The sequence below is a fragment of the Diorhabda carinulata genome, chromosome 11 (genome assembly GCF_026250575.1).
Source record: "Diorhabda carinulata isolate Delta chromosome 11, icDioCari1.1, whole genome shotgun sequence".
NCBI classification, from domain to species: domain Eukaryota; kingdom Metazoa; phylum Arthropoda; class Insecta; order Coleoptera; family Chrysomelidae; genus Diorhabda; species Diorhabda carinulata.
The window spans coordinates 6448783-6465543 of NC_079470.1; the positions used below are offsets into that span (position 1 = coordinate 6448783).

Consider the following 16761-nt stretch of genomic DNA (forward strand, 5'->3'; position numbering starts at 1 on the left):
AGACCTACTAAATTATTACCCTCTATTCCTGTCCACACAATAAAATAAAAAGTTGTATGCTGACCAACTAAATTCTTCTACATTTCAATTTTTCCTAATGTAAATAGCACGATGTTGGACAAAATGGAGTTCAGTTAGAAATGTTTGATTGTGTTTTAATACCTCCTATGAGCATTTTCAATAAATAATTACAATTTATGATAATTTTATCCAGAATTTCTCTCCATGGCTAACGGTTTCCTTGGCATGTACGACGATCTAAAAATCTACATATTTCCTAATCCTAATAAATTTTATCGAGTTAAACAAAGAGTAACTTTTGTTGTTTTGTTGAAAAATCGATTAAAACATTCATTTTTGCTATTTTCAAATTGACAGGATGTCCTGTACAAGTTACGGATTATTAACCATTGGGCATTAGCCGCCACTGGCCGTCAGCTATTCATTCCGTCAAACACGCTTCATGGACATCAGTTATCATCAATTAAAAATTCGTATGTACCTATGTTCGAATGTATAATTTAGAAAATATACTTAAATATAAGTTGTAATTTTGAATGCGTATAACTCAGAAACGAGGGATCGTATGAGAAAATTTGTATCATCTTACAGCATTATTTCACGTCATCTACTCACTCCCAAATTTTTGACATCAAGACCCGAAACACCCGGTATAATTACTATAAAAAAGGAAGTGAAAAATCACTCTCGGGTAAAACCGATATATTTTTTTGTCATTTTCTGCAATTTCAATGGCATTTCTTTTTATGCTTGATTTCTTTATTTCAACTGGAACGTATTCAGTTTCAAATTATTTTTTTTTGTTTGATTCATTGTGTTTTGTCAATGATTAACATATGAGAAGATCGATTATGACGTTTAGAAATAAGTGTATTTTTATGCAGAATCTTTTTATTAGGTCATGAACTCTGTTGACGCCGAAATTTTGGCACTATTTCAAATAATAAATAAAAAATAGAGACACCTGCTCAAAATCAATCCTTGAAAACTCAGATAAACTCCAGAAAGCTTCAATTTATTCAAAAATATCAATAAGCCATGAATTTCCAGGTACCTTATTAACAATAAATTGTACTTAATTTCAAATATATTTCAAATATATCAGATTATTTTTCAAATTTTAAATGAAATCTAATTGTCAAACTGTACATCCACAATTATTGATTTATTATACTGTAACGCTCGAATTTAGGGTCAACGCGTGATTTACAGCATGCTGGTGGAATATCTCGTCAAATTAGGGCTATTAGAGCGTCGCTTTTCTACAATCACCGGATTATTAAATTGGATTTTGTACGAGAGCATGTACCTAGAACATTAGTAATTCGGACTAATTCATTATTTTCTGATAATGTCTCAATAACAATAAAAAAGAGTATGAGTACATTGACGATAAAGTGAAAGAGATCCAACGTGTATAACCAACTGACTTCTATTTGGTTGAAGAGTATTCATGAAATAAGGAAACATGTATTTAAATTTTTTTGCAAATAGGTACCAAATGGAGATTTGTATTGTTTATGATTATTCTTTTTAACAAGTTTTATGAGGATAAATGGGGATATTGTCGGAATGGTTATTGAGAAACTTAATGCAAAAAGTCAGGAGAACATTGTTACTAGTGCCAGTTGAGTAAATGTGTATACTCGCTAGAGAAACAGTGGATAATGATTGTAGAGGAAGACAATAAATTGACGCTACATCGACTAAAATTCAAGCGTCATTATTAGTATTATTACAATTCTTATTGTCATAACTTTATTTTACCACGCTGTTTAACGCAAACGTTCAAGCCGGAAGCAAACGCAATCATTTTCACTTATTTCATAATAATAGTAATAATAATACTGGCTTAACACCCCTATGGTATTGCGCCGAAAAAACGTCCTATAGATCCTCTTGATGGGGTGGATCACTTGCTTCAATCTCTTTCTACACCCTCTCGCTTATTTCTCGTTACAACTTCGTATTTCATGTCTTTCCTGCAAATTTCTAGCTCTTATTCTGCTTTATATTGTATGGTATAGAGTTTTTCCAGACATTCCAAATACTCAACTCATTGAGCTTTGATTTTTTTTCATCTTCGCCGTTATTTTCTGTTATTTCTTAGTTCGTTCTTGTCGTATACTTCGCATATCTTATTGCATATTCAATATTCCAAACTGGATAAGTCCTATTATCTAGAAAAACTGTAAAAAAGTTTCGCTCAGTAACTTAATAATGAAATTTTTTATAACAGTTCTGGTACATATTTGAACCACCATCGTATGTTCCATTTTCTTGTTGGTTCTTGTAAAATTTCTGGCTTAGAAGTTGTGTCAATGTTTTCTTATAACAACGTTATGCACGATGAGATTGGAGAATTAAAGATATGAGCAAAGAACCTTTTCTAAAATGTACTTCAAAATCCTAATACCTAATATTGATTCAATTTAAAGGAGAAAAAAGAAAAAATATTGAGTTTCGTTACTGACAAAATATCAAATTACACTGGAGATTAACATTACAACTAGGCTTATCAAATTATAACCGTATATCTTTAATTACTTCTATTGTTATAACAGAGAAAAAAACAGAAGCTCGTTTAGTTATTTCTTTAGGGAAATAGAGACATTTTCTTGTGATATTGGGTTTATTTTAGGAAAGACACAATAACATAAAAAAAATCTTTAGTTTCTAATGATATTTAATAAAGAAGTGAGTTTGAAAAATACAGTTTCTCATTAAACTTCTTCTAAAAAGAAAATTTAAAAACTTGTTTCTATATTTTTTTATTACTATCAAGAAATTGGGTAATTTTCAAATGGAAACTCCTTTTTCACATCATATCCCCTTTTTAATCCCTCACGGGATGAAATTATGAAGAATCTTAATATACTTTTTCATTATCTTCTCAATTTCTAGTATAGACACAACATTGAAAATATCTAATTTCAAAAGTGATGAATTTTGACACGTTTTCAACGTTTCAGGACCGAGACTAAAATTCTAATTTGTTCACACAAATTGACGCTTTACAAATTCATCTTTTTGTGCATTCATAAGTAATGCCACTATTTCTTTATATTTGCAAAACGTGTATTTATTACACATTATTAACTTTTTTCATTACGCACTTTACATACATTCCATTTAGTTCACAATATAATGTGCAAAATAGAAAAAATGTTTGATAAGGCAGATAGTTTTATTTTTTTCCTCTGCTTACCTAGGAGAAGCACTAAACTGTCCTGTACCATTTAAGAATTTATTAATTGTCCCATTAGGAAAAGTGACCATCTCACCGAAATGACCAGTACCCCACGAAACAAGGAATAACTTGTTGTTTCGAAAGACTTTATTATTGGTATTTACATATTTTAATTTATATGAATGGAGTTCAGTTCAGAAGAGAGTACAAAATCAACAGTGTGACAATGTGATTTTGGAAATACGTTAGATATTATTTAAAGCTTTGGCACAAAATTATGACATGTACTCTTTTTAAAAGTTACTCTTTTATAGAGTGGCGTACTAAAAAAGGCATAAACACCTCCAAAGAAAGAGTGTTACTAGCTTACTTTGAAACTAAATCCAAAATGTGGTCTTCAACACTTTGGCCGACTTATTCAAAACTGAAAGGCACCCTAATGGTAAATAACGACGTAGACATCAGTAAATATTCGAAACTCATTACAAATTCGAAAAATAAATCACTTGGTTATAGACCCAAAAAATTTGATTTGACCGTGAAGAAATTAATAAGCTTTTGTTGCTCCAGACGATCATTACCTTATCCATAAGGTATGACAGCAAAAACTTTTAATGTAAGCTTAGATATTATTGATAACATCCTTCAGGTTGTTTTAATATCCGGAATCACAGGAGCTCTGCGGAGGGAGGAATTATATAAAATGAAGTGTAACGATATTAATAATACCGGAAATGTTTTAATTATCACAGTATTTGGTACAAAAACTAATGTTCAACGATTTACTGTTATTGGTGAAATATATCACACAATAGATTACACTTGGTAAACATTTATAAGAAAACATAAAAACCAAAGAGCCAGAAATGTCAAAACAAATCATTTTTTTTTGCAGTATAGTAATGGAAAATGTAAAACCTAAGTAGTAGGTTCCATTTCAAATATTCCCTCACTTATCGCAACATATTTGAATTTACCTAATCAATAATTCGACTAAAGAAGTACGGTGGGTGGAAATCAAACACAGTTGCCGAGAATTACGTACAATAAAAACCAAAATGGATTCCGCAATGAAAATTTTGATGTCAACAACTAGTTCGACTAGTCAACAACATGGTAAATGTTCACGATCCTACCAACAGTCCAATAAGTACTAATACAACTATAATTCAAGTATCAATAGTAATGTAACTTCTTCTTCACTTCAAATTAATAATGCTCACAGCTGTACTTTTAATATTACTATTACAAAAAAGTTTTGTCGAATTTTTTTAAGTCTACGGACTTGCCATCGGCTCGTGCGGTCACACACCGTTCTATTCGTGAAAACAAGTATTACTTTACTCACTTGTTGCATAAATAACTAATACTATTTTGAATTACGTAAAATAAAATCAACGCATGAAACGTAGAAATACTTTTGTGAATTTATTGCCAAACTGTTTATTCTCCTTCTGATTCTGTATTTTTCTACGTAGCCGTCCACAGGAAAAATTATAATCCAAACATACGTCCCACGTACATTAACTTCAAATTAAACTTTCAAGATTCAGTGGAAATAACAATCTATTTTAGTTAGCTAAACAATCACATCTGTACGTACATATGTTGTAATTCAGGGTGTTATGTACTTTGTAACCCAAAGAATCTTTTTCATTTTTTGTCATCTTTTCGTGTTGTGGTATTGGAGGGATACTCGATGTTTATAGCTGATCCATTAATACCACACCTTTCAAAAAGATCAGAATATGGAAAGGCTTTAGCTGACATTTACTATTTCATACGCTTCCAGGTGTAATGATCTGGAGTTTCGTCCTCCTCATAGCAGAATCTGTACCGGCGGCAACTAAGCATTTGTGCGTTATCCAAATATTAGCAAAAGAGCTGCTCACTATATGTTTCAAAAGGATTTAAACATGAAGAGTGTTTTCACAAGATGGAACCAGGAGCTCTCATCTATGATATTTGAATATGTTACCGAAACCCGTACATATTGGCAGTAGTGGTTAGAAATGGGTGGAGAACGTCGAACAAATGCGAGGATATGGTAAACGAGGGCAATGTTCATCGACGCTATATTTTTCATTATAAATACGTTCCTGATACCTAAGCAGTGACTGGCCACTTCTGTGCTAGCGTTCTGAAGCGGTTGTAAGCAATCGTTTCCAGTTTACGACCTTTAAGCTCCAAGCTAGGCTGAATCTTACACCATGACAATGCACTGCCCCATTCATATCCAATTAATCGATAGCGTTTGGGAAAAAGGCGTTTCAACAACGCTATACTGAACTTAAATCAATATTTCTCCCTGCGATTTTTCAACGTCTAGGATTAAGTAAAATCTCGAAGGAACTCATCATGGTGGCGTGAAGGAGGTCAATGACGCTGTAACCGTGGTTCTAAATGGATTAACCTCTAATGATTACCAAGAATGCTTTGTTGATCGAACATTTTGAGTACCATTAGCAGATACAAAATTCTAATCCATGAGAAAAACGAGGACCAAATGGATTTAAATTCTATAATTATGGCGGTAATTGTCCGAGAATTTTTGGGTTATTCTTGATAAAATAACAGAATTTATTTTTCTACAAAAAACATGTATAGCTTTGCTTAACAGTAAATTATTTCATTATGATTTCACTTAATTACATGAAAAAAACATTGCATGAAAATATAAAATTTTCCTTACAACCTTGATATGCTCATGTACCTTTTGGGTATTTTTTGCATGATAATAACGACCATAAACTTGTTAATTTTTTCAAAGCTACATCTACCCATTATGCATTTGTCGGTGGGTCCGTTGTCTTCTGCAGATTCGGTTGCGTTTATTTTCTTCTCGGACGGTTTTCCAGAAGAGCAACGGAGGTCTATCATTTATCTCCAGAAAAGATTTTGCCATCATCAAGCGTTATAGTTGCCGGAGAAGTTGTCGTTCTGCGTAACCTTACACAGTCTGTAGAATCCAGTTTCATTTTCTTTCAAATCGAAGACGTCTCGTTGTCGAAACATTGGGAACAATTGAGATGAAGTATTTTTACTGCAATAATATTCTGGATCCGTTGGTGATATTGATACTGAGCACACTACACAGTCACAAGTACATATTCTGATGCGCTTTATAACGAAATTATCATAGAGTAAGGTAATCAGTTTACCTTTGAACATGTTTTGATATTGAATGAGTATTCTTGCCGGAATCTATAAAAACTTGATTGGAAGAAAAGTGATCAGCAAAAATTTTAATACATTTCAACTGGTCTTTCTCGTTGAAACATACTTTCATATATCCAAACACCCTTTGTCCAATTTTAAAAACATTTATCCAAACCCGTTATATATCTATACACTCTCTTGATACCAGATTTTACTGAATGAGAACGTTTCTTTATATTCTCGTACAAAGTAACGAAAGATTCGCCTCTACATCGTTTTGCCAAAAAAATCACACAGAACACAACAATAATTGCCTTAATTATTACATCAGTATATACTATGTGTCACTCAGGAGAACCTGAAACCGAGAAACTGCAGTTGTAAATCATTCGATAATAGTCTCAGCGCCAAAGTCAGGTTTAAAATATTTTTCTTAAGCGAATGAGTGACAGAATGCAGAAGAAGTCATGATTTATTCCTAATTTCGGAGAAAAATATTAACAATATGTGAAACATGTTTCCAAAATCAATTTGTCAAATTAAAATGTTCAACTCTGGTTTTTGCTTTTTTTCCTTGAAATGGACTTCAGGTGATTCTGCATTCTTTAACGTGCCAGACAATCTTTCGAACTAAAAATAAGGGTCTTCATCTGGTTCATCACATGGTGAAAAACCGCAAATGATTTTGATTAGCAGTAAGCAGCCATATAGCTTCACAGGACGACGGTTACTTTAAATACTTAAATCTACTTTTAAAAAATCGCCACGTTGGTTCAATCAAAATGAACTTTCATTGGATGAATTAGTTGTTGGAAAATTTAGATCCAAATCCAAAGTATAATTATTCATGATGTATTACTACGTATCTTTTTACGTAAATAATATTCAAAATTCAAACGTTAGTGCGTATTTAAGTATAAATTGAAATCCAACTTTGCACTTTGATCCTATTTATGTACAAGTTGAACATAAAATATTATAAAGTGTTAATGATCATCCTCACACGCATATTTTATAATCATTCTGTAAACAAAAATTAATCATGTTTATTTGAGTATATTCCAATATGATCAATGTTCATAACAATTGAGTTAACGATTTATAAGATACTGGTTAAATTTTTTTAAATAAATTGCAAAAAACGGTTTAAATTTTAATAATAAAAAAGTTTACCGTATAATAGGAACTTAGTGGTTACACTGTCTTTCAAGTGTTTTTTAACATCGATTAAATCTATTTCTAAACAAATAAAACAATAAATTGCTATTGATAAAGAGCTTTTTCTCCTCCTCCTCTTTGTATGAATGTTTCTACGAATATTGTTCCCTCTCGATACAGGTTATTTCAATAATTAAATATCATGAGATTGAGTTATCCCAGTTCAACTTTTGTGCGAATAGTTCAATGGCATCAAAAGTCTGGTTGTGTTTTGCCGTACTCGACATATATAGTTCTAAAAAAACTTTAATCCACTCTTCTTCCTAGACAACTTGCTCGTTTCCAATAGGTGCGAGAACATAGGGACTTTGGAAAGGTGTTATTGACAAATGAAACTGCATGGTTTTTGAGTCCCTGTTGAAACTTATCTAAAAATGCTATTTTTGATGATCACTCTAGTTTTTGTAGTTGTATGACCAGCATTTGGTCATATTTCATCTAAATATATCAATCCTCCTTCCTATATATCTTCATTCTTTTCTATTGTCAAAAAATACATACAACACCATGTTTTATACATAAATTACATTGTTAATTTTCGCGATATGATTAAATATTTCACAAATTTTTTATGGAATTTTGTATTGTCGTAAAAAGCAAGGAAGTATACAGGGTGTCCCACGACAAGTTAAAACTGACTATATGGCAAAATACTTATAGTAAAATCATGAAAATGTCTACGAGTTTTCGGATACGATCTTTTTAACTAAAATATTTCAAAGATGCGTCTTCCCATTCTACCGGAAGTCGCCTGTAACTTTGTTATTTTAAATATTAATACATTTTTAAATATTAGGTAAAACTATAGTATACTTTTGTTCAAAAAACTTTTTGGAGTTTACTCCTTAAGAATCGATTTGCATATATAAGGGGCCCGGTATGAGAAAAATGTGAGGAGTAAAATCTATCGATGAATGACCTCGTTACGTTTTTGGTGCGCACCCTATGATGCGCAACTTTCTAATTTGTCAATGTCAACATACTTATATTGCTGTCATTGTGAGGTTTTATTATCATTGTGTTCCACTAAAGTGAACTGAAAGTATTTTCAAATAACTATGGCAGAAAGAGGTGTAGATGATATTGCCGGAACATCTAACAAACACGTGGTTTCAAGGTACGTTATAATTCATGTATTATATGTATGAGCGTGTGCAATTTGTATTTATTAAATATTTTAATAATTATCGATGTAGTTCATATAAATATATATTTGAAAACAACACATAAAATTAGATAATCAACCCAATATGAATTATCGAGCGCATCCACATAAAATAGAAAATTTCTAACCTAACCAAAAATTAATTTTTTTGTCGATGTCTATAAATTCTTCCACGTTATTATGATTTATTTTATAAATAATTTTTAAATATTAGCAACTGTAGTCAATAATTCGATAATATTATCAGAAAAATCGACAATATTTTTTCATTATAATAATGTTTTTATAAAATTTTCATTCGAAAAGTTATTTTTTAGCTTATTTAAATAGTTTTCATGTACTATTTATTATTGTATGTAAAAGATTTAGTGACATAATTATCTTTTTATAACCATTTTTGTTAATTATTAAGATAATATTATATTTTAAATAAAAAATTAATTATAATAATTTAAAAAAATGTTTATAAAAACCTTTTTTTATCAATTTTCTTAAAGTTGGTGAAAATTTTTATAATGATGCATTTATAAATTTTCTAATTTTTTTTTATATTCTTTGACTAGGAAAAAATCTAAACCTCCAAAAACTCCAGCCGAGAGACAGCGAGCTTACAGATTAAAAAAAAAAATTAATGAAGGAAGCCCAAAATATTCTGGCAATCAACCAATCTTTTTTAAGTTAAATAAACTCTTTTTGCGTCTGGTAAGACTATCGAACTTAAGGAGTAAACTCCAGTCGTGCGTCGGAGCTGACACACACAATTTTTATTTCTAGAAATGCATACATTTTGAGTTATTGATTTTTTTTTAAATTTGACCGTTGCAGACCCTTACAAATTATTTTTTTACAAGGATACTCTTAAAGATATTAAAATGACTTCTATTCGGTTGTTTTTAGCAAGATTAGACGTATTTGAATCTATATTGAAAAATTTTTCATTCTATACAGGGTGTGTATAAAAAGTGCTCAAAGTTTAACTTTATAAATGTGAAATTTTTTTATTTTTTTTTAATATAACCACCCGGTTTTTTCTATTTTAATGCATTCGGGGGTGAAAAACGAGACAAATTCATGTGTATTTTTCTCTACCTAAATCTTACCGTTATCAAGATATTAAATGTTTTCTGTAAATTTTTAGAGATGCAGGTGTGGTCTAAATTTTATTTTGACCCGTTGATACTAGCACTAAGGTCTGTAAAAAAAATAAAATCGAATTATATTTACTAATCCTATTCCAAGGTAGGTAATAGAAAGATTTACAATTTTTGTATTCACACTTTTTTCACATAACCTCAAAATTTATTTGAAAAACTGGATTTTATCTTTTATTTTTAGTGTAATTTATTTCATTTGAAATATTCATTTTTCACCATTCATAATCTGACTTAATATCGAAAAAACACGGTCATTTTCAATCGAAAATTCTTCCGTCAAAATATAAACTTTTCTTAAAAAGTCGGTGAGTTTTTTCTTCGTTGAAATCTCTACTTTTTGATGTTGTGAAAAAATATTACCATCATCGAGGTAAATTTTCTTAGAAAAGGCAAACAAAACCGTATCCGCAAATTTGTTTCAATCCTTATGTAAAATTTTGAGATATGCATTAAAATTTTAGACTACTTATTTTTATCAATGCAACATGGAATCTCACATTTTTCGTATAATTAGAGAGTTCAGTAAATAATCCAAAATTATAAAAATGATTAAGAAAGAAATTTCGGATGCGGCTTTTTTTTTGTTTTTTTGCCTTTGATGAGAAAACTCACTGGTGATGGTAATATTTTTCGCACCCTCAAAAAGAAGAGATTTCAACAAACAAAAATCTCAGTGACTTTTTCAAAAAAGCTGATATTTTGACGGGAGAATTTGAATTGAAAATTAGGGTAAGATTCTACCAAATTCCGTGAGAAAAATGTTGTTATAAAAGATAAAAACTAAAAGCTTTTTTTAATTTTTTACATATCTTTGAGGTTATGTGAAAAAGTGTTCATACAAAAGTTATAGATATTTTCATTACCTACAACTTTGATGTTTGACTTTTTTCCCTAGTACTTGTAGTTTCGCCAAAAATATAGGTAAGACGATATTTACCCCCTCCATTTTGGTTATATCCTAATCCTTTTCTATGGGTGATAATTTGATTAGAAAGATACATCCAAACTAACAAAGTACGTTGATTAAAGTGTGATAGTAGGGTTCCCGAAACTGCAGGTTTTTACCTTCGTGGAAATTTAATTCGTCATTTTACTAACGCTGTCATCGTGAGTAGCAACAAATCACCGTCATAAGTATTGAACTTTTAGCTTGATAAAATGTTAAATAATTATGTTTCCACAATTATTTTATATTACTACATCACTCAATAAGTCGTGTGGCTGACACACAGATGACGTTGCCTTTGTCAAATCCGTATGACGTTTATGAAGTACCAAATTTTAAAAGGCTATTTTCTATTTTCAAAACAATGGATTCAAAACAATTTCGTGTGTTAAATTATCATTGCTTCTTGATGAAAAAAAATACTGTACAAGCTCAGCAATGGCTTCACACTGATGATGGTGAACGCTCTGGTCGTCCAATTGAGATGGTTACTACAGACAACATCAAAAATAACCACAAATTGGTTAAATTTAATCATAAATTGAAATTTTTTGAGATAATTGGGACTGTAAAGATATCAGAAGGCAGTGTGTTTATAATTATGCATAAACATTTTACCATGAGAAAGCTTTTTTCAAAGTGGGTGTCGGATTTACTGACAATTGATCAAAAGCAACAACGTTTTGATGATTCAGGGTAGTGTTTGGCCATGTTTACATGTAATAAATCAGATTCTTTGCATCGATATGTGACAATGAATGAAACATGGATCCATAACATCAATCCGGAATCAAAATGATATGGAATGCAGCCTGTGAAACACGTGCGAAGCGTCCAAAGACACAACAGTTAACTTGGAAGGTTATGGCTTCAGTATATTGAGATGCGCATGGAATATTGTTCTTCGACTATTTCCAAAAGGGAGAGACAATCAATAGCGAATACTACAAAAAAGTTGTTGGATCGTTTGAATGCAAAAATCAAGAAAAAATGGCCTCATGTGCCGAAGAAAAAACCACTGTTTAACCAAGATAATTCACCGATTCACAAGTCGATAGCAACGATGGTTTAATTAAGCAAATTACACTTCGAATGGCTTGCTCATCCACCGTATAGTACAGATATGGCCTCCAGCGACTACCGGCTATTCGCTGATCTCAAAAAAATACTCGCCGGTAAGGAATTGAGCTCAAATGAAGAAGCAATTGTTGAATCTGAAGCCTATTTTGAGACAAAAGACAAAACTTTCTAAAAGCACGGCATCCAGAAGTTAGAGAAGCGTTGGAATGATTGTATTGCTATTGCAGGAAATTACATTGATGAATAAAGTCGTTTTTTGGCCAAAAATGTATTTGTCTTAGTTAGTCATACAACTTATTGAGTGATGTTTTATTAAAATGGAAAGTTCACTCACTGAATTTTAAATAGAAATCAATTTTTGCATTGAATAACTGTATAAAAAATTTTTCATATACAATATATTTGTTTATTCACATTTTAGTATAGTATCTTAGAAGCATTTAGATCCCCAAATTTTAATAGCCGTTCAAAACTTTGTCTTGTTTCCATTTTTGGATTTATTTATTCATTCTTAAAAAGTCAATTCAATAAAGTTTTCTTTCAACGTAAATAAATTTTCCCCATTAGAACGTTTACCTACTTGGGTAGATATAAACTAAGTAATACATCAATGTAATTCAACGCCGACTTTCTCTTAGGTACGATCACATAAGGAATAGTTGAATAGACTCTTACTTATTCACCAAAATTATTTTAACGGACACATAAAATGTTAATTACCTTACAAACGTGAATATATAATGATCACACCACCATACATTAAAACTACAACACTAACATAGAATTATAACAGATACGATATGTTATTTTGTTATTGCAATTTCTACGTAACAGTTTACAATACCCGCATGCGCTCTTTACCTTATTCAATTGATGTAAATTATTTAAACAATTATTGTGAAGGAATCGGGCACGTCGTACAGTCTAAGGAATCACTTAAATACCACTTAGAAAGCAAAAAGAATATTGATATGTTATTGAGAAAGATTTATATAAATGTTGGTGAATGTAGTTTAGTTCCGCCGCGGAAGACTTTGCTTTGTTATTGTTATTGGTTTACTTTAGATAAATCAACTAGGTATCAAGGAACTGGTGAATATAGTATTATACAAGATGTATGTAAAAAGGTCTTCTATGTACAATGACTACGTATTGGATTAGTTTGGGCGCTATGTTTTTATTATAAAATAAAAAGGTTTTACGCGATTTTAATATTATTTCGCATTGTCAATTAGTGCTATTAAACAAATATTTTGAGACAATTTCCAGTAAATACTAATAATTAAAGTGAATTAAATAGGCAAGAGTATGTGAATACTATCATATCACGTATTGTGTAGAATTTAGGGAGTTCATAAATTGGACCTTGACGTTAATCCACAAATTGTTATGTTTTTCTTTAAAGGATGCCATACGAGGGTTTTCTGAAAAGTTTTCTGTATCATAAACATAGTTCAACAATGCTCTAGCCTCGTTAATTTTTCAAAATAATAGTTGTCGTCTTCCTCTTCACAATAAGCGTTTACCTTTGCGATAACATCTTCGTCTGATTAACATTTCTTTATTTAACATAAAAGCTAGAAAACAGGAAAAAGTTGAATGGGTCTAGAGCTCCTGAATACGGTGGATGTTCAGCCATTCTAAGTGTAATTCGTGATTGCGAAGTGCGTTGTCCTGATGGAAAGGCATTTTCTTTTCTTCAAATACACTCTTTTGATCTTTCAACATACCAAGGAATGATGTATAATTTGATTACGTTACTATTTTGAAGATAAACACATCCCATGACTATCCCATCACTTTTCCGGCAGATGAAACCGTTTTTACTTTGTTCGGAGCAGGTTCCCTGTTTACAGTCTTGCCTTTTTTTCATATCAGAAGTGTTGTGATATATCCAGGTTTTATCAGCAGTTTTGAATCGACGCAAATAAGCTGTATCTTTTGCTAAAGCCGCGTCAATAAGGCTTGGGAAATATTCATTCGAATGCCCTTTTGATCCAAAGTAAGCAAACGTGAATAACTTACGCATGTATAATTATTCAGTACGTATCTAGCGTTTGTTTATATACCGATATCCACTTCTCTAAGCCCAATCAGACGGTCGTTCAACACTATTTTGTGAATATTTTCCATGTTTATCATAATTTATTTCAATTATTAATCAAATAATGGCAGACGATAACTGTGCTATTTGCTGGTGCTGTAAGCGGCAGATCTGTTTATATTGATTCTAATGACTGGCTCTACCGTAGGTACCTTGCGAGGATTGAAGAGATTATTGATATTTGGGCTGAAATGTCCAGGTAGTTAAACCAACTTGTATGGTCTCCCCCAAAGATTACAAGTGGCTATTGAGTTAGTAATTTGGGACGCAACACCTCAACACTTTATCATTAATAACGAGCCAGGGGCGGTTCCACAAAGTATTGAACTGTAAACTTCTCCAAAATAACTAAAAATTCACTCACTATAACTAATTAGTTGAACAAAAGCTTTTACTTCAGACTGAATAGTAATATAATAATTAGCAAACAATATGCAGTGAAAAAATATATATTTTTGGCGTTCAGATCAATTATGTGGACCGTTTCACAATATCTTACATTTTACTACAAGAAAAACTCATTTTTCTCGCCATCTACTCACTAATTTTCGAAGATATAATTAGTTCATTAGATATTATATAGTTTTCTACAAAAATTTCATTATCATCTATTAACTAATTTTCTAATAATTCCTTACAGTTTCCTACTACTGGTTTTGCCATCTGGTGATAGAAATCCAAAGATAAAATGAGTGAAGTAAACTATATCATAATTTTTACAGTTTCCTACTACATATTGTAATTATAAATGAGAAGTAAATCAATTAAATATCAATAATAATTTAATACTTAAATTATTGTTTAGACAATGATTATTAAATTAAATGTCGGTGATTGGTTGAAGTTTCTTGAATAAAAAACAATCGTCTTTTAAAAGTTTTTACTACAGCTTCTGTTGAGAAGTTCGCCAACAGATGGCAAAACATTGATCATTTTAAAACTGTTTTGAAACTCAAATTGGTGTTATAAATCTATTGAACTTATTAATTAATTTTTAATATAAAACATGCAAATTTTTACACTGTGTTGCAACAATTTTATTACATTAATATATATTTCGAGAGGAAAAGAAATGAGGGTAAACGAAAAGGATGATAAAAATGGAATTGTCTATTCTCCTTTATTCTATATATTATAGAGAACAGTAAAGAAAATTTTTTGATTGTGTGCTTCTTGTTCTGTTTTGATGCAGTTCTGATGAATAATAATTAAAATTTAGATTTGTCGCGGTAGTATTTTATTCGAATTTTAGTTCAATTTATGGTTAATTGGACAAGATACAATTGACCCTTAACTAAAAACTAGAATAGCAACGGCTTAATTTATAAAAAGTCCAACACAATTACTGGTAACCTTGACATTGTTATTCATATTATTACACGTGGTTAGTTTAGAATTAACTTGATTGATCTTTACGTTGCTTAGAATAAATGAGTTTTAGCGTCTTAGTGTCTGCTTATTCAATTGAAGGACATGTATAAACCGAAGTATATTTATTTATATGCCGGTGTTGTTTTTCATTCATTTTACTTTGCGCCGATGACAATTTAATGACGGATACAAAAATATGTCATAATTGTCTTATTATTCACCGAATTGATTCTTTTCATATCATCATCATTATAAGCAGCCTATTCCTACAATTTTTCTCGTAGCGGCTTCTCCTAGGTCTCTTCATGTGTCGTGGGTAATTTTTGCGGTGTGTCTATTATTTCATATATTTAAATATTGTATATATGTTTTCGTGATAATTTCGTTGACGAAGGATTAAATTGTAATAATACACTAGGTATTTACTTGAACGCAAATTATTAATATTAAAATTACTTTAATTAAAAACTCGTGATACGTGTTTGTCGAGAAACGTGTTTCTCTGAACACAGAGATTATTTATAAAACAAAACAACCAGAGTCGCATTTCTTATTTTTAACTGTAATCACCAGAAATACTTCTAGTACACATTTTTATGTTTGACTACATTACATAATTACACAATTTTTTAGGCCTGGAAAAGATATTCTGTGGTTTGTTGGAAATATCTGGTGATACATCAGATGAATGTGGTTCTACAACATCTTAAAAACCCCATTCGCTTCTGATGAGTGAAAAATTTTGATTTCAATTTTTCTACAGACAATTTTATTACTCAGAATTATAAAGAGCTTTACTATGCTGAGGAAATCCCGAATATAAACGAATATGAAACAGTACGGTTGCTGATGAAGAGGTGGAAGCAAATTCAAGAAACTGAAAAACAGAAAATCACCAGGACCGGACGGCATCCCAAACGAGCTTTTAAAATATGTAGGCCCCGAACTTGCAAGGAAACTGCAGGCGCAACTATTTCACAAAATTTTGAACAAAAGGGAAACACCAGACGAATGGCATAACAGCATCACCATACCTGTATTCAAGAAAGGACTAAAAACCTGTCCAGAAAACTATACAGGAATAACTCTCTTGAATACGGTAATGAAAATTTTCACGAGTATTCTCAAGGACAAACTGGAAACACAAATTAAGAATGCTGAAGAACAACAGGGCTTTACAAAGGGACGCTCAATAATAGACGCAGTGTTCATAATAAAACAAATAAAAGAAAAGGCTACAGAGTACAATATGCCAGCGTATATCTGCTTCATTGACGTAACAAAGGCGTTTTATAGGATACGGTTGGGAGATATTTTGCATATATTGTTGGAAAATAAGGCACCGACAAACAT

The 16761-nt window shown here is 31.0% G+C and overlaps 1 long non-coding RNA gene across 1 annotated transcript; it reads right to left on the bottom strand.

The window, feature by feature from the left end:
• Positions 1-9911: 9911 nt before the first annotated feature.
• LOC130899303 (uncharacterized) lies at positions 9912-12765 on the bottom strand. Its single transcript, XR_009060013.1, has 2 exons — positions 12654-12765; positions 9912-9945 (listed from the first exon to the last, which is right to left on the bottom strand). It is a non-coding gene; the product is annotated as an uncharacterized LOC130899303 (long non-coding RNA).
• Between the last annotated feature and the right edge of the window lie 3996 nt (positions 12766-16761).